Source organism: Somniosus microcephalus, unplaced genomic scaffold (assembly GCF_052327205.1).
Source record: "Somniosus microcephalus isolate GS21.2 unplaced genomic scaffold, FLI_Smic_1.0 unresolved_chr1, whole genome shotgun sequence".
Taxonomy (NCBI): domain Eukaryota; kingdom Metazoa; phylum Chordata; class Chondrichthyes; order Squaliformes; family Somniosidae; genus Somniosus; species Somniosus microcephalus.
The window spans coordinates 97,976,672-97,997,029 of record NW_028225179.1 but is presented as its reverse complement, the minus strand read 5'-3'; the positions used below and the strand labels follow the sequence as shown (position 1 = coordinate 97,997,029).

The window sequence follows — 20,358 nt, the reverse complement described above, 5'->3', positions numbered from 1 at the left end:
CTTGAAGCGACTGAAAATCAGAGCAGAGCCACAGCCGGACTGAAACATTGTCATCAGTAGAGCAACACACTCCTGTTCGCGAGGAATCCAGTGATGGATGTTAAGTTTCAGCAGAGTTCCGGCAGTTGAAAGAGCTCAGTGAGAACCAAGACAGGCTGGGTCGGGGGATGGGCAGTGGGCTCTGCAGGGGGAGCTTTACACTTGTAGTAGTTTGAAATTGTAGTTTGAACTTGTAGTTTGCGTTGGAATCCCTTCACTATCAGAGCCAGAGTATCTTAAGCAATGGATGAAAGGAGGTTGGGGGAAGAAAGGATGAAGGATGGCAATGGATGACCACGGATACTGTCGAAGAGAATTGATCAGCAAGCCCAGGAGCCATGGTGAGTGTATTTCACAGAGAGTGCATGATTTGAGTCTGCATTAATTAATACACGGTTTTATTGTATGAGTTAATTTTGATATCCACAATCCTGATGTATTTCCCTCCCCCCCCCCCTCCCCCTGTCCTGTCCCTGTTTGCAGACAACTTGATGACCATCGCGATTCTCCCCCTGGAAAAGTGCGGCCTCTCCAAAGGAAACTGCCGCAGGAAATCCATCGTTCTACTGCTGGTCATATCTGGCAGTTTCATTCTGTTATGGACGGTAACTTTTATTCATCATATATGTGTACATATATGGATATTCAATACTTGCACACATATTACAGTAATCCTTTCACCACCATGGAACAAACTGGATATATGCTGCAGAATTTGAGTTCCTGCACAAATATCATTATTTATGCAGTGTACCAGACTAAATTCAGAGAGTAGTTAAATAACCTGATGCAATATCCCTTGGCTCTAATTACTAAGTTAGGGAAATAATTGAAAAGTCTGAGTCTAACCAGAACTGACTAGAAAGAATTGAGCCTCGCTTCCATTTTAATTCAGCAACACGGGCAGCAGCCGATCAGCCGCCTGTTATTCGCCCAACACGATGTTATTTTTCGGTAGAGTTTAATGGTGAGGAAAGTCGGGCGGGTGCGTAATGAGCGGCCGACCTCCTCCCGCCTGTTTTGCGCTGCGCCTGAAGATGAATTTCACCCCCGGTCAGTGGAACCTTCACCTGTGGTGGGGGCGAGGTCAATGGAAGGAGATTCGGGCGGCATTTATAAACGGCAGCCGAAACAATAAAGCCAGTTTTATGACCCACCCCGAAGTTGAAGCTTCGCCCGAAAATATACCCTAAATCCATTTTTTGTTGTGTGACATTTTAATTTTCAACTTGACTCTCTGGAGAAGATTTTCCACTTGCCGCTGGAGACTGAAACCGATGTTGCAGATTGGCCACCGGTGATAGACACAGTCTTATTCTCATTCCCATTGTAACCACAGGGTTAGCAGCAGAGGTACTACACTAGACTCGTTCCCTTCAGTTACGGAGGGAGAAATGGCCTGGGGATTTGCTCCGGACCACGGTGGTGGCGATGCTGCTGGTGAAATGTGAGTGTGTGGACAGGATCAGGCTCGGCTGTGTTTCCAGTAATTGAACAGTGTTTCCACAGTCACTGTTTCTGCTCACAAAGGGAGACTGTTTACCTGAGGCCAATGTCGGAGTCAAGCCTTCAAGAGATGAATAGAAAAATGAAATGAAGTTTGTGTTAATGAGGAATGTATCAATATTAATAAAACATATTTTAAACTCCCTGGCGTGCCATTATTCCGCGAGGCCGTTATGTAAAGTCTAAAGAGCCAGTGTGTGCAATTGTAGATGAGATTTGACATAATGTTCCTTCAATGTTAAGCAAATTAGTAATATTTTAATAAAGTGACTGAAACATAAGGCCTGGGTGAAATATTTTTGCAGACAGAGTTGTTTCAGTAATAAAGCAATTGATTCACGATGACTATTTCAGCGTATCCTTTGATCCAATGAAAGACTTGCGTGTGACCCTCTCAGGTTCTGGTTAAACAACTTTGTAATCTAGGGAGTGAAATGCAAATGTTAGACAATCCCGAGATGACAGTGCAGAGCACAGTACAGAGAATGAAGTGACTTGTTCATTCTTTTTTCATGGTTCTTCCCCTTACAGGTAGCTCTCCGTTAGATCCTACAGTGCAACCCTTAAGGCAGCCATTTCCCAAACCTCTGTGATTGCTGCTCTGTAGCCAGTTACACTGCAAGAGGTTAGATGGCTTCAGTTCCCATTTCCCCTCAGTGCCAATGGGAATCATCTGCTGGTCACCTTCCTTGATGGGATTGATAGAATCAGGAACTCACAGCCTCTGTCTAAAATGATTCATTAGAATGACCCGCCGCTCACAAATACCTGACTACAACTAGCCTCCTTCTACTGGGTAGATGCTTACAGTCCAACAAGGACATCCAGTTAAATGGACAGATTATGGAGAAATTCATTCAAAGGCCAAGTCTCAGTGAGAAAATGCACCATCCTAACCAGGCTCCTCCTGAGTGCGCTGGTCGCTGCTGTCGGGGAGTTCACATTAGCTCCAGGATTCCTGGGCTTGGAAGGACAGAAATGGCTGAGGTTCTGCTCTTGATGACCATCCACTGACCCCTGCAGGAAAGGGGGGCTCTATCAACACAGGACCTCCTTGTCTAGGGGAACACACATGAAGTGTGGCTCCTCAAACCAGGTACCCGAGGGCTGCCCATGCCTGGGAGCCAATGAGTTGTAAGGAGAAAAAGGTGGACAGGAAAAAGTTTCAACATGCACATTAATTTGACGGCCGGGCGGTCGTTCGGACATGATGTTATACCAAGGCCCTCTCTCTCCTCTCAGCTGAACAGAAAAGATCCCATGGCAATATTTAGAAGAAGAGCAGGGGAGTTCTCCCTGTGTCCTGGCCAACATTTATCCCTCAACCAACATTAGTAATACAGATTACCTGATCATTATCACATTGCTGTTTGTGGGAGCTTGCTGTGTGCAAATTTGCTGCCACGTTTCCTACATTAGAACAGTGTCTACAGTTAAAAATAAATTAATTCATTGTCTGTAAAGTGCTTTGGGATGCCCGGAGACTGCAAAAGGCGGGATAGAATGGCAGGTTTTTATTTGTTTATTTAAAACAGATATTTAAGATTCAAATATAAGCCTGGGACAATACAAAGGATTTTCTGCTGTGTAATACTTTTACAAACAAGGGTGTGACATTATTCCCTCAACTTACCTCTCCGTTTTCTCCTCCGTGTATAGTTGAAAGCTATAATGATAGCCAGCCATACCAGTACACACACGACAATCAGCCCCACGTGCTTGTCTTTCTCTATTTGTCCTTCTGAAAAATATTAGCAAAGGTTTTTAATTATATGTGCGGATTGACAGTTTTATATATATTGAGTGGAAACCTATGGCTCTGCCCATGGTAAGCAGGATGTTGCGCTGTTTTCTATGGACAGTATCCCCACACCATATAGTGCACAATATAATGGCCCAGAAATTCGGGTCTCCACGGGTGAGTACGCAGGGGCTACTCACCCATAGGCCCAATGGAGGTGCCGGTTTCGTGCATTCACTGCGCATGCACGGGAAACCGGAACTTCCGTTCCCTTGAAAGAAGGGGTTCAGAGGTGGATCGCATGCGCCCGAGATGCACCGCATGTGCATTGAAGTTACTTTTTTTCCCCAGGTATTTCCGGGAGGGTAAGTCTCCACATATAAAAACAGGGGCAAGGCCTGCTTCTAACAAGGTAAGTGGTGAATTAATTAAAATTGAAACATTTTTTCCACAGGTTTATTATTTTTAAATACTTTAAAGAAAGGTAAGTTTATTTTTAGCCCCGTTAGAAAATGTAATTATCTTTTTCAAAATCTTAAATTATTGTTTAAAATAGTTATTTTATATAATTTATAGTTACTTTAAAAATGTGATTTTTTTTTTAAATTTATTTGAAGTTTCAGTGATTTTTGGGGCTTATAGTATTTATGGTTTTGACAGCTCTTCCTGTCAATTTTATGAATGGGCATTTCGCTGCTACCATTGGCACTCCATGGCCCACGTGATCCCAGGGGACTCATTGAACTAACTGCGCCCCTGGGATATGCAAGCACTGCGTGCCGGCAGTTGGGGGAGTCCCAGGATCGGAATCCCACGCGGGCCCACAGCTCAACGGCCAGCGCGCCAGGTAAGTGCAGGTCGGAGGCTTGCACCCGCGGGAAGCCTCCGACCCGAATTTCTGGGCTAAGTTGAAGCCAGGTTTCTTTAAAGCCACAAAGTTCGCTTTTTGTGAATAAGCACAGATTCTGGTGAACGAGAGGTGGTCAGGCTGTACAGGTGTCTGTGGTGCTGGGGGAAGAAGCAATGGCTGTGAAGAGTGAAGCATGGTTTCTAGACTGATCGGGGCTGGGCCAGCGATATGAATGTGCTGCTGGGAGGCCAATGGAAAGGGTTGTGTTAGTGGTTCTCAGCGAGGCGGGGGAAAGCTAGCGGGATCCTCCCCCACAACCCCCCAAGGATTGCTGGGTGAGGTGAGCCAGGTAGAAAAGTGGCAGAGGCCTGTGTGTGGCGGCCTGGTGAAAGGGGCAATAAGAGGGGTAAATAATGGCAGTTAAATAGATGATATCACTATGCCAGCTCCCAGGGATAGAGCTTCTGACCATCCCCACAACTCCGTGTGATGGGAGGGGGCTCAAGATGCAAAGTTTACATTTAATTCACACGGTTAAATGTTTACCTTCTTTTACTTATCGATAGCAATATGGCTGCTTTCTCCAAAACCCAGAATGCTCCACACTGACACTCAGTGGTCAGAGTCTGTAACTGCACATAGAATCCGTTTCTATTATTGCGAACACCCAAAATACTGCAAGGGCACCTTTGTGCTGTCGTTTAACAATAGGCGACACCCGATCATTTCCAATCTGTCTCTTTTGTAATGTTAGATTGGGGCAGCAGCTTCGGAATCCTGAACACACTCACCACTTTGAAAATTGAAAGATAGATAGATAGATAGACAGACAGACAGATAGAGAGAGATATAGACAGATAGATAGATAGATAGACATACATACAGACAGACAGACAGACAGAGAGATAGGTAGACAGACAGACAGGCAGAGAGATAGACAGATAGATTGATAGATTGATAGTTTGATAGCTAGACAGACAGACAGAAAAATAGATAGATAGATAGATAGATATGATTATATGAAGCTTTGTATATGCAGCCCATAAAACAGACCTTTAATGAACCGATTGTCTAATTACAGGGATTGTGTTAAACAACTGGGACCTGCACAGATTGGGCCACGGCATCTGGAAATTACCCTCAGCAGAGGATCAGCGCAGTAACCGACAAGAAATACTTTTCCAGATCATAAGGAACATCGTACCTGTTCCTGAGGGAGGCACCTTTCCACAGAGAGACCTGACTGAGCAGTACCGATATCTATTGAACAATTTGTGGTAGATTTTCACCGTGCCGCACTGGTGTGAAACTGCCGCTAAGGATCAGCCGCCTGTCACAGAAACTGCCCGCTTTGCATCCCATTGGTGGCAACTCCGGTTTCACACCCGGGCGGCAGGTTGGAAATCTACCCCGCTGTGACTAAACCAATAGCAGGAGGTTCCCCTGGAGACATTTGGTGAACCTGTTAATCACCAACAGCAATTTCGAGACATATTTCCTGTGGTCCACCCGCCCCCGGCTTTCCCAACCTTCATTCTTACTGCAGATTCTTGCTTTCTGGGCAAAGCCCACCGCCCCCACCTTCCCTGCCTGCAGCTCCCAGTGCACTTCGGCCCATCCCCGCCTCAGGAGCCCAGCCTCAGACTCAGCCTTGCCGCCAGGCCGCATTATTTTATCACCCCTCCCCCCACTGCACTACATTTTAATGACATTTCCTCACAACACTTTCCCTCTCCTCCTCTATTATCCCAAAGTGACCCGTCATTTCATTCCCCGCCAAAGCAAAGAGACAAGCAAAGAAAAACCACACTGAAGCTGAGAGGGAAATAACTCAGCACAGAGCAAAGGTTCAAGCTCAGAAATCGAGCAGCTCCATCACCAAAGTGAAAGGGAACAACAAGGAGAAATCAGAAACAAAGTGTGAAGCAACAGCAAGTCGGACAAATAAATAGTCTGATGTCTGAGAGCGGGTGGTGAATGCAGATTAATCCATTCTCTAACCCAGATAGACTCTGAACAGCGACTGATTTGCTATCTAACACTGAGACCATGCGGTGTGTGGGGGATGTGGGTACAGAGTGGAGATAGACAGCAAGAAGCAATGGGAAAGGTATAGAGAGAACGCAAGTGTGTGAGAAGCTCACAAGGAAGGGTGGGTGAAGATTATGGAAGAGTCAGAAGATAACAGAAATTTACAAAACGAGAGAAAAAGAATGAGGAACAGTCACAGACAGCCTGAAGTACAGAGATAGCAAAAGTGTTGTCAGATTTTTAAAGAAAGAGAGAGAAAGAGCTAGACAGAGAAAAGTGACGGAAAAGAAATGACAGTTACTGGGAGTGGAAGATTTAAATTTTCCTTTTCTTGTCCATTATCAACAGTACAGAAAACCCAATAGTAATGAAGGAAAGTCACCGGGAGACAGAATATCCGGTTCATTTCTAGAGGAATAGAATAGAAAAGCAGGGGGTAATGTACAATTTGGTTCAGTCATTCATTCATTGATCTCTTTCTGCTCTCTATCTCTGTATGGGTGAGTGTTGCTATTATTGAAGGGTTGTTCAGTATCGCTGCTCATGTCCTTACCCCAGGAGACAGTCTTCCCACCCGGCAAGCTGCTGTGCTCAATATGACAGGAGTATTGTTTCCCATCATATGGATCAAATTCAAGGGTTGTCATCAGTTGATACGTCCCATCTTCATTGGGTAATAACCCAGTAGATTTGGTCTCAGGCGCATGTTCTCCATTCTTCAACCAGGTCACGCTGATGGACTGCGGGTAAAATCCAGTCACAATGCAGTGGAGAAACCAACGATCAGCAGCCCTGGCAATAACTGAGGCCTCAGGGGAAACTACATGATAGAACGACAGTTATTTTCAACTTCAATAAAAGGCGCACATTTCACATTAGAATGAATGAAGTCATTTTAACTTCACCACTAGTGTAAAACAGATGATATCGGATCAGCTGCCTGTTAAACGAGAAGAGGGAGAGTGTATAACGGAAGCTGATCTATATCGCCAGTTCTACACTGTCGCCAAAATTTAAAATTACCCCCAGATTGTTCTCAAGTTACCATTTCTGGTTAGTGATGCGTTTCCAATTGAATAGTATGTCCTCCATAAATCCGCACAGTCCATCTCTAACAAGCTCCTGAAATAAAGGTTCATCTTTTTCCCTTATCCCATTTCACTTTGAGGGTCTGAGCTACTGGATCGTGTACAATCCAAACCAATTTGTCTTCATTAAAACTAAATGCGTATCTTCCATCAAAAGCCAACTTCAAAACCCCTGCACTAGGATTGGCATCATTCAGCTCACAGCCAAAAAGTCCTTGAATGTAGTGAATACCTAGAACAGTAATTGAGTCAATCAATAGCTACATAATTATTCCATCTATTCACACAAAGTCTGATAATTTCAGTTATTTTCTGGTCACTTCACATCCAGTCATTATTTCCATTACTAAGGGTTGAAATGGAGTTCAGTGTCTAAAACAAGCATAATCGCACAGGGACATAGAATTCACAGCACAGAAAGAGATCAATTGGCACCAAAGTTAAACGGCAGCTGTTTGCTTTAAATCCATTTCCCTGCCGATGCCCATTTCCTTCCATAATCCTCCTTTTCATATATTTATCGAGTTCCCTTTTAATTATGTTGTTGTAGCTGCCTCAGTAACATTGCATATTCTAATGGAGAAAATCCTAATGTTTACCGTTGTTCTTCTAGTGACTGTGTGACACTTATTAGCAATTCACCAACAGGGGATGAAGCATGCATTGCTTGCCCAATCAAATACCTACGTAACTGCGAAAACCTCTCACATCCTCCACTAACCTTGTCTATTTCTGTGAAAGTATACCATTTTCAAGTCTTTCTTCATAACTACAATCACTCGTTATAGTGAAGCACTTTTCCATGGTTTTAATATTCTTGCTATAATGTTTGGTCAGAACTGCATGTATAACCCCAACAGTGTCCTAACCAATGTCGTCTGTAAATCAACATCAAGTCCCTGATATTATATGCAATGCCCGTATGAATGGGCTCAGGGCGAGTCAGCAGCCCGGTTCACCCTGCACCCATTTTTCTCTATTGACTTCAAAGATATAAAACGGTTTGTCAATTCACCATGGCCCCAATGGAAGGAAAGATTGCGCGGAGTGTGTAATTGGTGACCGATCCAATATTGCGCATTTCACACTGTCACAAAAAGTTAATATTACCCCTCATATATGCAATGCCACAGCAAATTAAGTATTAAATTAAACAAAGTTAGATGTGTGTGCAATTCCTGTCCACAAAAACATACTTCCTGGTGTCACATTTTTGTTACATTTGTGTTTATAAATTCCTGTGACCACCTTTATAAAGGAAGCTGCCATCGCAAGCTGGTCATGCTGTAATTACACCACCCCACTGGTGGTGACATTGTCGGACTTAGCTTTGCATTTCCCAGAGAAGCTGCTGTGCTCCAAACAATTCTACTGCTCTGCTTCCCAAATTGAATAAATGTTGCTGTTTAACTATAAATCTATCTGTATTATATTATAAGGCGTATGTTCTGCCTGTCCACACAACCTTACATGCTGTTGTCACATTTTATCAATGCCTATCAATTCTATGTGCTCTAAGTGTGGTCTAACCAAGGTTCGATACAGGCTTAGCATAACTTCCCAACTTTTCAATTATATCCCTCTAGAATTAAATCCTAGTGCTTGATTTGCATTTTTAATGGCCTTGCTAGCGTGTGGTGCAACTTTTAATGATTTGTGTACTTGTACTCCGAGACCCTTTTGCTCCTCTACCCCACCTAGACTCGCACCCTCCAAGTGATAATTTACCTCCCTATTCTTACTACCAAAATGCAGCCCTCACATTTATCTGTGTTGAACTTCATTTGCCAATTATTTGCCCACTCTGCAAATTTATTAATCTCCTCCAGTAATTTTTTGCAGTCATCTTCAGTATTGACGATCCCATCCCAATTTGTTATCATCCACAAATTTAGAAATTGTTTATTTGATTCCAAATTCTAAATCGTTAATGTAAATTGTGAAGAGCTGTGGTCCCAGCACTGATCCTTGTGGAACACCGCTACCCACCTTCGGCCACTGTGAAAAGCCACCCTTTACCTGTACTCTCTGCTTTCTGTCTTGAAGCCAGCTAGCAATCTTTCTGCTACTTGTCCTCTGACTCCACATTCTCAGACTCTATGAATTAGTCTATTATGTGGTACCTTATCGAAGGCCTTTGAAAAATTACATCTACTGCATTACCATTGTCTACTCTCTCTGGTACCTCTTCAAAAAAAACAATAAGTTTGGTCAAGCAAGATTTTCCCTTTTGAAATCCATGCTGACTGTTCATTATTATGCTATCATTTCTAGATGTTCTTCTATTCTCTCCTTTAGTAGAGATTTCATTATTTTTCCTACCAGCCATGATAAGCTGACTGTTCTATAATTCCCTGGACATGTTCTATTCCCGTTCTTAAATATAGGTATTTCGTTAGCTGTCCGCCAGTCCTCTGGAACTACACCTTTTTCTAATGAATTATTAAGTATGTGTAGTAATGTCTCTGCTATCTCTTCCCCAGATTCCTTTAAAATGCGTGGATGCAATCCATCCGGACCAGGAGTTTTATCTTCTTTGAGTTTGATTAGATTACTATATCCCCTTTTTCTTTTAAATGCACATCTCATTATGCATCTCATCATCCAATGTCATGTCCACTTTTCTATCTCCCTGTTAAATATCAAAGCAAAATAATGATTTTATGTTTCTGCTCTCTCCCTATCGTTACCTGTGGTATTGTCCTGTCTATCCCGTAAAGGCCATATTCCCATCCCAACTTTCCTCTTTTATTGGTGTGCCTGTAAAATATTTTACTATTTTGCTTCATGTCCCTTGATAATTTAATTTCATTGTTCCTATTTGCCTTCCTAATTGTTTTTTTTATTTCTCTCTAATCCCTTCCTATTCTCTCTTATGCAATCCTCTGCTGTCTATGTAATTAATTTATGCCGCTTTACTTACCCTCAATTGTTCCCTTATGTCTTTATTCATCCATGGAGTCTCATTAATGTTTAGTTTGTTCTTTCCGTTTAGCAGAATATATTTTGCTGCACTCTGCTGAAATCCATTTCAAATGTTTCCACTTGTCGTTCTACATCGTTGTTTGCCAATATTGTTGCCCATTTTATCTTCCCAAGTTCTATTCTCAGCCCCTCAAAATCAGCTTTTTTCCACACTGTTTTTTGTCACACTTTTGTCCATCTCTATTATTATCTTACTGCATATTATATTATGGTCACTATTGCCTATATGTTCCCCTATTTAATTCGCTTATCTGCTCTGGCTCATTCCCCGTAACTAGATCCAATATGAATCCTCCCTTCTTGGACTTTTTACATATTGGGTTAGAAAGGAGTCCCATAGACATTGTAGGGACTCCACACCCTTAACCCCTTTACCTACCACTTATGCCCAATTAATATTGGGGTAGCTGAAATCCCCCATGATTATTATTTTACGTTTTTTACAAATTTCTCTGATTTGACTGTATATTTCTTCCTCCCCCTCCCTTCTACTATTAGGTAGTCTGTAGACTTTGCCTATTAGTGTGATTGATCCTTTATTATATTTTATCTCTAACCATGTGAATTCTATTTTTGTCTTGCTGATATCTACGTCTCATTTTTCTACCGCCATTATGTTATCCATTATGAGTACAGCTACTCCACCTCCCCCTTTCCCTCTCTATCTTTTCTGAATATGTTATACCCTGCAATGTTTAACTAACAGTCCTGAGTTTTCTGTAGCCATGTCTCAGTAATCCCTAATTTGGCTGGTTCCTCCCAACGCATTATTCCCTCCAGATCACCTGTTTTATTACAGACACTGTGTGTATTGCTGTACAGACTGTTTAACTCATTTTCAATAGGATTTCCTCTCACTTTTTGTTTAACGATCTTCTTAGACTCCTATTCTATAACTATTTATTCACTTGCCGCCAATGTCCTCCCTTAATTTATTTTTTCCTATGCGCACTTTTCCTGTTTTGTTAATATTTAGGCTGCTTACGTTTCAGGTAGATCCCTCCCCTCTTCTTACTTGTTTGAAGCCTTTGCCACCTCCCTATTTACACTTTCTGGTAGGACACCAGCCCCATACCTGTTCAGGTGGAGCCCATCCCATTGGTACAGCTCCTTCCTGCAACACAACTGCTGCCAATGTCCATAAAATGGAACCACTCTTTCCCACACCTGCCCTTTAGCCCCGTGTTAATTCTCCTGATCTGTCTGTTTCGATGACAATTTGCACCTGGCTCGGGCAATAATCCAGAAATTATTACACTCAAGATCCTGGTTTTTAATTAGAGCCTATATCCTTAACTCAGAAAATGCGGAGTCAGGGTACTAGAAGCAGAATGGATTGATAACTGGCTTCAATACAGAACACAGAGAACTGGAGTAAAGGGTAGCTATTCACAGAAGGTGGATTGTGGTGTTCCACAAGGATCAGTGCTGGGACCATTGTTGTTCACAATTTACATTAACAATTCAGACTGTGGAATCAAAAACATAATTTCAAAATTTGCGGAATATACCAAATTGTGGTGGGGGTATAGTACATACTGAGCAGGACTGCAAAAAATTAAAGGAGGACTTTAATACCATTGCAGAATGGGTAAATAATTGGCAAATGAAGCTCAATACAGATAACTATGAGGTGTTACATTTTGGTAGGAAGAATAGGGAGGTCACATCACTTGGAGGGTGTGAGTCTAGGTGGGGTAGAGGAAAAAAGGGATCTCAGAGTACAAATACTCAAAACGATATAAGTTGCACCACAGGTTAGCAAGGCCAAAAAAACTAAGCAATAAGGTTTATTTCTAGAGGTATAGAATTGAAAAGTAGTGAAGTTGTGCTAAACCTGAATCGAAACTTGGTTACGCCACACTTATAGTATTGCGTGCAGTTCTGGACTCCATGTTATAAAAAACATATAGAGGCACTGCAGAGGGTTCAGAGAAGATTTACAAGGATGATACCAGAAATGCGAGGGTATACATATCAGGAGAGGATGACCAGGCTTGGTCTCTTTTTTCTTGAAATAATAAGGCTGAAGGGTGACCTTATAGAAGTCTTTAAAGTTATGAAAAGTTATGATAGATTGGATACAGAGACAATCTCTCCACTTGTGGGAAAGAGCATAACTAGAGGCCATCAATATCTGATAGTCATCAAGAAATCCTATAGTGAATACAGAAGAAAACTGTTTACCCAAAGAGTATTGAGAATGTGGAACTCGCTACCACAGGGAGTGGTTGAAGAGAGTAGTATAGATGCATTTAAGGGGAGGCTGGACAAGCATATGAGGGAGAAGGGAATAGAGAGTTATGCGGACAGATTTAGAGGAGGAACGACGGGAGGAGGCTCGAGTGCAGCATAAACGCTGGCATGCACTGGGTGGGCCGAATGACCTGTTTCTGTGCCGTATATCCTATGTAAACCTGTGGGAATTTATGATCAAAATTATAAAGGGCTTGGGTAGAGTGAATAAGGAGCAACTGTTTCCAGTGGAAGAGAGGGCGGTAACCAGAGAACAAAGATTTAGTGTAATTGGAAAAAGAATCAGAGGCGATATGAGGAGAATTTTTTTAATGCAACAAGTTGTTGTGATCCGGAATGCACTGCCTGAAAGGGTGTTGGAAGCAGACTCAATAGTGACTTTCAAAAGGGAATTGGATAAATATTTGAAGTGGGAAATTTGTAGGGCTATGCGGAAAGTGCAGTGGAGTTGATCTAATTGCATAGCTCTTTCAAAGGCCTGGCACAGGCATGAGTGACCTCTTTCTGTGCTGTATAATTTTATGATTCTATTTGCCAACATTTAAAATGGGAGTTCCCGATGTAAAGTTAGCAGGCTGTAATTGCACCCTCCCTCCGGTGGTGGCGCTGTAGTGCCTCAGCTTAAATTGCCCAACTCCTCAGCCTGTACTTCTGGAGAACTCCGATGTGTAAAACAACTCTATTTCACACCTTCACAGTTTTCAATCAGCTTTTCTAGTTAGCTATAAATGATATAACATGCCAGAAAGTATAAGTCAGGGCAAAAGCAAAATACTGCAGATACTGGCAATCTAAAAAAATACCAGAAAATGCTGGAAATACCCATCAGGTCAGGCAGCATCTGTAGAGAGAGAAACAGAGTTAACGTTTCAGGTCGAAGACCTGTAATTGCATCCTCCCACCGATGGTGACGCTGTAATGCCTCAGTTTAAATTGCCCAAATCCTCAGCCTGTACCTCTGGAAAACTCCGATGTGTAAAACACCTCTGGTTCTGACGAAGGGTCATCGAACTGAAACGTTAACTCTGTTTCTCTCTCCACAGTCCAAAGATGTGCAGGTTAGGTTGATTGGCTATGATAAATTGACCCTTAGTGTTAGGAGGATTAAATACGTGGGGATAGGGTGGGATATGTGTTGGTGTAGGGGTTACGGGGATCGGGTGGGATATGTGTCGGTGCAGGCTCGATGGGCCGAAATGGCCTCTATCTGCACTGTGGGGTTTCTGTGATTCTGTGTGTGTGTGAGATGCTGCCTGAGCTGCTGAGTATTTGCAGCATTTTCTGTTTTTATTTTAGTATAAATTGGGGACTGAATTATATTTGCACGGCTTGGGCTAAAATTCCCTCTCCTCAATCCTTGTTACAATGGACTTGACTCCATGGGGGTTATTTTGACTCTGGGTGAGAGTGTATAATGGGCGATTTTGGACCGGCCGCCCATTACACACACAGCCTGATTTTCATGTCCATTGAGGTCAATGAAAGGGAATATCCAGCAAGGTGTATATTGGGCAGTCAGCTCGATATCGCTCATTTTACACTATTGCCCAAGGACCAAATCTACTCCTAATGAATAGAAAACTACTGTTCCGGCAGTATGCCTTTGTGAAACACCACCTACTGGATATAAGACGGCATTGGAGCCTCAAACTTACACATCTACATTACATATATATGTGCTCACCAAGATCATTCAACAAATGTAATTATATGAATAAAAACACTTAAATTTAATATTGACAATATAATTAAATAAACATAATATTTCCAATATGATACAATAAATGTGATATTTCCAATGTCATTCAATAAATGTTTTACTAGTATCATTCACTAAAAGTAATATTACCATGAATCGGGTGGGTAATTTTAAATTGTGGCCCTAGTGTAAAGAGGACAATATCGGGTCAGTGGACTGTTATAAACCTCGCCCAATGGAAAGGGAATCCGAGCAAGGTGCAGAACAGGTGGCCATTCGGATATTGACGGTTTTACATTTTTGCCTGAAGATTTAAAAATTACTCCAATAAATAAATATGATTAGTATACATGTAAAACAACCATCAAATTATTCAATAAATACGATGGGCCAGAAATTGGGGTCGGAGGCTTCCCGCGGGTGCAAGCTCCCGACCTGCACTTACCTAGCGCGCCTGCCGTTGTGCTGTGGGCCCGTGTGAGTTTCCAATCCTGGGCCTCCTCCAGCTGCCGGCGAGCAGTGCTTGCATATCCCAGGGGCGCAGTTAGTTCGAAGCATCCCCTGGGATCACGTGAGCCATGGCGAGCCAATCGTAGCAGGGAATCTCTATTCATAGATTTGACAGGAAGACCTGTCTAATCTATGAATAGAGATTGGCCCCAAAACCTAAATAAAACTTCAAATAAATTTAAAAAGAAATCACATTTTTAAAATAATTATAAATTACATGAAATAACTATTTTAAACAATAATTAAATTTTTTGAACAAATTCATTACAGTTTTTAACGGGGCTAAAAATAAACTTAACTTTCTTTAAAGTATTTAAAACTAATAAACCTGTGGAAAAATGTTTAAATTTTAATTAATTCACCACTTACCTTGTTAAAAGCAGACCTTGTGACTGCTTTTTAAATGGGCAGCTGCTAGAGGCTTACACTCCTGGAGAAACCTGTAAAAAAAGTGAACGTGCCAGGCGTACGCGCTGCCAATCCAGCGCACGCGTTCGACCTGTGAACCCCTTCTTTCAAGGGAACAGAAGTTCCAGTTTCCACCGCATGCACAATGCATGCACGAAACCGGCACTTTCATTGGCCCTACGTGTGAGTACCCAGCACGTACTCACCCGTGGGGACCCAAATTTCTGGTCCAATATTGTGAATATCATTCATTAAATGTAATAATCCAAATGTAATTCAATAAACACAGGTGGGTTTTTATTTGGGGGGGATATTTTATCTTTTATCACCAGGTGATAAGTGGGCAATTGCAAATCGGCTGCCCACTTTACACCATGTTCCATTTTCAGAAAATCGATTGAGGTGTAAAACAACAGCTGAGTCACAGGTGCCCAGATTTTACCTGGCGATGAATGTCAAATTCAACTTCAGTGGGGTTGCTAAATGGGCGATAGCGGAAAAGCCGCCTGTTATATACCCCGGCACACTTTAGAGTGCAGGAAATGGAAAGGTACATCAGGCAACATGTATAAACTGCGGCCTCGCTGCTACTGCCCATTTGACACCCAACAACATTGAATTCCACCCACAGAATCTCCGATATCGTTCATTGGTTTAATGTTACCTTCCAAAGATGGTATAAAATGGGCGATATCCAATTCGTTGCCCATTATATACCTCACCTGATGTTTCCTTCTACCGAAGGGAATGGAAGGGAAACTCAGCCGGGGTGTACATTAGGCGGTCCGTTCAATAACGCTGATGCTTCACAATCCCCAAAGTTAAAATGACCCCTGACCTTTGCTGCGTTCTTTCAAACGAATATACTCACTTGATGTTTGCTTGTCCTACTGCAACCATCTATCAACCTGTCCCTTGATGTTTCCATGGAAACCAGCTGAAGTGATTGTGTATCCTTCCCAGTAACTCTTGTCAAATGCTTCTGCCATTCATTGCTGTCTTAGAACAGTTATTTTCGTATTTCTGTCATAATAGCCTATCTCACAGCCATCCAAAATCCCCAGAACACTATACTCCGGCAGATCAGCACTCCCATGGTTCAGGGTGTAGTGATATTGCAGCGAGGGAGACTCTAGGAACTCATTAAAAAAAAGCATCATTGGCATATCAAATATTAGAAATGTCAGTTTCCTAAAGAATTTGGGAAAAAATAATTTATTCAGAAAAATGCAAGATCACTGAATATTTTGCCATCGCTCCTGTGTTAAACCATTGCAGAGAAGGCAAAATGAACCTTAATATTAAATATTATCCATTTACAAGAATATTCACATTTTCAAAATAAATGAAAAATGTTATGGTTTGAATAAATTACATCATCTCATCTCATTTGTAAATCGTAAGTTTAAGATTTTAGTCCCACGTCTGACCTGGGGATTCGTTGGTGACTTAGTGAGGAAGTGCACCCAGAGTTATGGTACGAAGCCATGCAGAATCCATCCCTGGTCTGGGCACAGTGATCTGTTCCCAGCCTGCGGCTTGTAGTGACATTAAAATTGGCCTCAGATTTGCAGAGCGAAAGAGGGGAAAAAACAGCTTGAATATATGCAAATTGGGGTTAAAGGAAGTTATCAAGGCCCTCAACAACATTTCCCTCTCTGCCCACATTGATACCCCTAGTTCCTGATCCTACCCGAAAACTGGAAACAATCAGAAGGCAGATATTAAAGGGACCCTCAGTTGGTCTCAAATAAACTGCTGTAATATTTGGGAGACATTTCACTTCTATTTTGTTGTGGGATTTCACTACTTAATCCATTTAAAATGCTTGTACAGGCTGCTGAATATTTTGAACTGTTGATGAGCTTCTGGTAATTCCACACTGGAATGTAATGAACAGTCTGTTGTGATTGGAGGAGAGCCATGGGAAGTGGGGAGGAAATGATCAGTAGTACAGCAGCTAAGCTCAAGCACTGCGAGGCTGTGCAGACCGAAAGAGAGATGTGAAGCTGAGTCTGACCATGGCAGACCTGGTGAGCTCATTAAGTTTTTTCCTGCAATGCAGCCAGATTCTTGTGAAAAATGTGTGTAAATTTGTCTTGGGCGGCAGCGCAGAATGGGCGACAGTGTATCAGCAGCCAGCTTTGTCCACCGTCTGAATTTCTATTGGATTGAAGTCAATGGAAACGAAAATTGGGCGATAGACCAAAACAGGCTATCGATAGCCTTCAGCCACTTTCGGCTACCGTCCACTTTATAGCCATTGTTGCTGCCACTGGCTTGCTCATCCACCTCTTGCTGTTACTGCTGACTAAGTTGACGGGCCTATCGTTACCTATTAGTGGAGACGAGTACCTCAATACCGGTGCTAACTTGCTCTACAAGCACTTCCACCGCTGGCCCAGAGAATCAGAGGACACCTGACCATGTCATGCAGCCTGATGCTCCAGTAAGGTCGCTCTCTGCTAACCACCCTTGAAAAGGCACCATCCCTTTAAGCGACTGCAGGCTGACTTTACATCAATAGAATTGGCGCTCAGTTCATGTATCTGAAGCCGTGTCACGAAAATTACATGGTCCCCACCAATTTTATCAATTGGACAGGCGGAGTATAGCTGGCCAACCCACCAGAACTATCCCGGAGTCTCCAGGAATTAAAGATAAATTTCCCAGACACCGCTACAAGAAACTCGGGAGATAGATAACAATAACATTAAAAAAGTCGCAATTATAACAATATTGGAGATAGGGAATAAAGGCGGGGTGACTGGGCTGGAGGTCATGTGATGTAAGCTCCTGGAATGGTCCAACCAGAGTTGGCAACACGTCGGCCTGATTCATCGCACAAATCCCCATCTATGATTGAGGGACATTACTTCATTCCAGCAGTAAATCTCTGGCAACTTCTTTAAGTGTCCAGCGTCACACAAGCCCCTATCATCGCCTCGACTCAGGAGCTACCACAGGGCATCTGCAAGGTCCGAGGCAGTCAGTGTAACCCGGACTAAACACGGAGCAGGGGGTGTAACCCGGACTAAACACGGGGCAGTCAGTGAATCCCGGACTAAACACGGCGCAGTTAGCAAATCCCGGACTAAACACGGGAGCAGTCAGTGTAACCCGACTAAACACGGGAGCAGTCAGTGTATTCCAGACTAAACACGGGGCAGTCAGTGTAACCCGGACTACACACGGGGCAGTCAGTGTAACCCGGAATAAACACGGGGTTGACAGTGTAACCCGGACTAAACAGAGGGGCAGTCCGTGTATCCCGGACAAAACACGGGTCAAATACGTTGTTCACGATGACAGTCCTGTCATTTAATAAAGAATATAACTGCACAAGTCCAGTCATTTGACTTACCAGGAAGCACCCTTTGAAAAAAGTAAAGGCTCAGTAAAGCAAAGAGGAACATATTTCAGGGAGTCACTCAGTTAAAATCCTGCACAGCGATACGGGAAGATTTTGTAGATGTCCGAACCCCTCCCTCATTACTCTGCTTATTTCGTTCAGTGAAACTCATTTCATCCAATGAGAAAGAACTCACCTCCCGTCACTGGGGAGGGAATCTCTGGCTCTATTGCCAGCATTAGGAACTGCGGGCAGAATTGGATTAGAAAAGAACACTCTGGTCAATGACAAAGACTTGAAACTGGAGGAAGACTGGGACACTAATTGAAAGCACCAGCGAGAATATTTCCCACTGAACCTGATCAGTAGCGATTATAGTGCAGGCTGTTAAAAGCAGCAGCAATCTCCAATCCTGTGTGTGCGCCTTCTCAGAATAGGTACAAACCTCACTGGCAAATAAAGTCTCACCTTGTTAAGGTCAATGAAATGCCAATCACAGCCTGGACACTTTCAGTGTTTCTGCTGAGTGATAGAAAATTTACAATCTACAAAATCTGAACATTCAAACTTGCCCTCTTTAAGTGGAGGTGTAAATCTATCTGCTGTGAAATGATTGAGGCTCTGCTAAAATATTGAAAAGAGGAATTTCAGACCAAGCTACAAAGACACTTGTTGATTGACTCTTATCACTCGCTGTACCGCTGTACATTTTCACCCTAAAATTACTGTTGGCAATATTAGTGAGACATGTTATTGTCCACTGCTGTAACACAGGTGAAAACCCCTTGTTTTAAGCAGGCTGCACCACTAAAATAACAGCCAAAGGAATGTAATACCAACATGTTAAGCATTTCACTTCCAATAACACCAATATTGAATTAGGGACAGGAGGAGGCCATTCAGTTCTGTGAGCCTTTTTCCGTCATTCCATTAGGTCATGGCTGATCTGTATTTAAGTCTATCCAATCATGGAATGACACGGCATAGAAGGATGCCATTCGGCTCATTGTGCCTGTGTTGGCTCTTTGGTAGAACGAGCCAATTATGCCCACACACCTGTTCTTTCTCCATAGATCTGTATTGCTGTTTTCCCTCTAAGTATTTGTCCAATTCCAATTTCAAAGTTCCTGTTAAATCTGCTTCCACCACCCTTTCATTCAGTGAATTCCAGAGAACAACTCGCTGTAAATAGTATTTCCTCATGTTGACTCTGGTTCTTATGCCAATCACCTTAAACCCCCTTCTGCCACTGGAAACAGTTTCTCCTGATTCACCGTACATGATTTTGAACACCTCTATCTAATCTCCTCTGAACCTTATATGTTCTAAGGAGAACAAGCCCAGCTTCTCCAGCCTCTCCACATAACTAAAGTCCCTCATCCCTGGTACCATTCTAGTAGATCTCTTCTGCATCCTCTCCAAGGCTCTGTTATCCTTCATAAAGTGTGGTGCCCAGAATTGAAAACAATATTCCAGCTGAGGCCCAATCAGTGTTCTATAAATGTTTCACATAACTTCCTTGCCTTTGTTCCTTGATTAATAAAGCCAAGGATCGCATTTATTTTAACAGCATTCTCAACGAGTCCTGCCACCTTCAAAGTTGTGTGTACATACACCTCATGTTCTCTCTTCCTGCTATCCGTTAACTTGTACCATTTAGTTTATTTTGCCTCTCCTCATTCTTCCTACCAAAATGAATCACTTCTGTGCTTCAAATTTCATCTGCCATGTGTCTGCCCAATTCACCAGTCTGTCTATGTCTTCCAGAAGTCTGTTCCTATCCTCTTCATTGTTCACTACATTTCCGAGTTTCATATTATCTGCAAACTTTGAAATTCTGCCCTGTAACCAAGTCATTAATAAATATCCAAAACAGCAGTGGTCCTAATACCG

The 20,358-nt window shown here is 42.6% G+C and overlaps 2 pseudogenes; both read right to left on the bottom strand.

Moving 5' to 3' along the window:
* The window catches only part of LOC147095639 (zinc-binding protein A33-like), a 359,972-nt pseudogene that overhangs the window by 96,520 nt on the left and 243,094 nt on the right, over window positions 1-20,358 (bottom strand).
* Window positions 108-18,529, bottom strand: LOC147095641 (major histocompatibility complex class I-related protein 1-like; annotated as a pseudogene).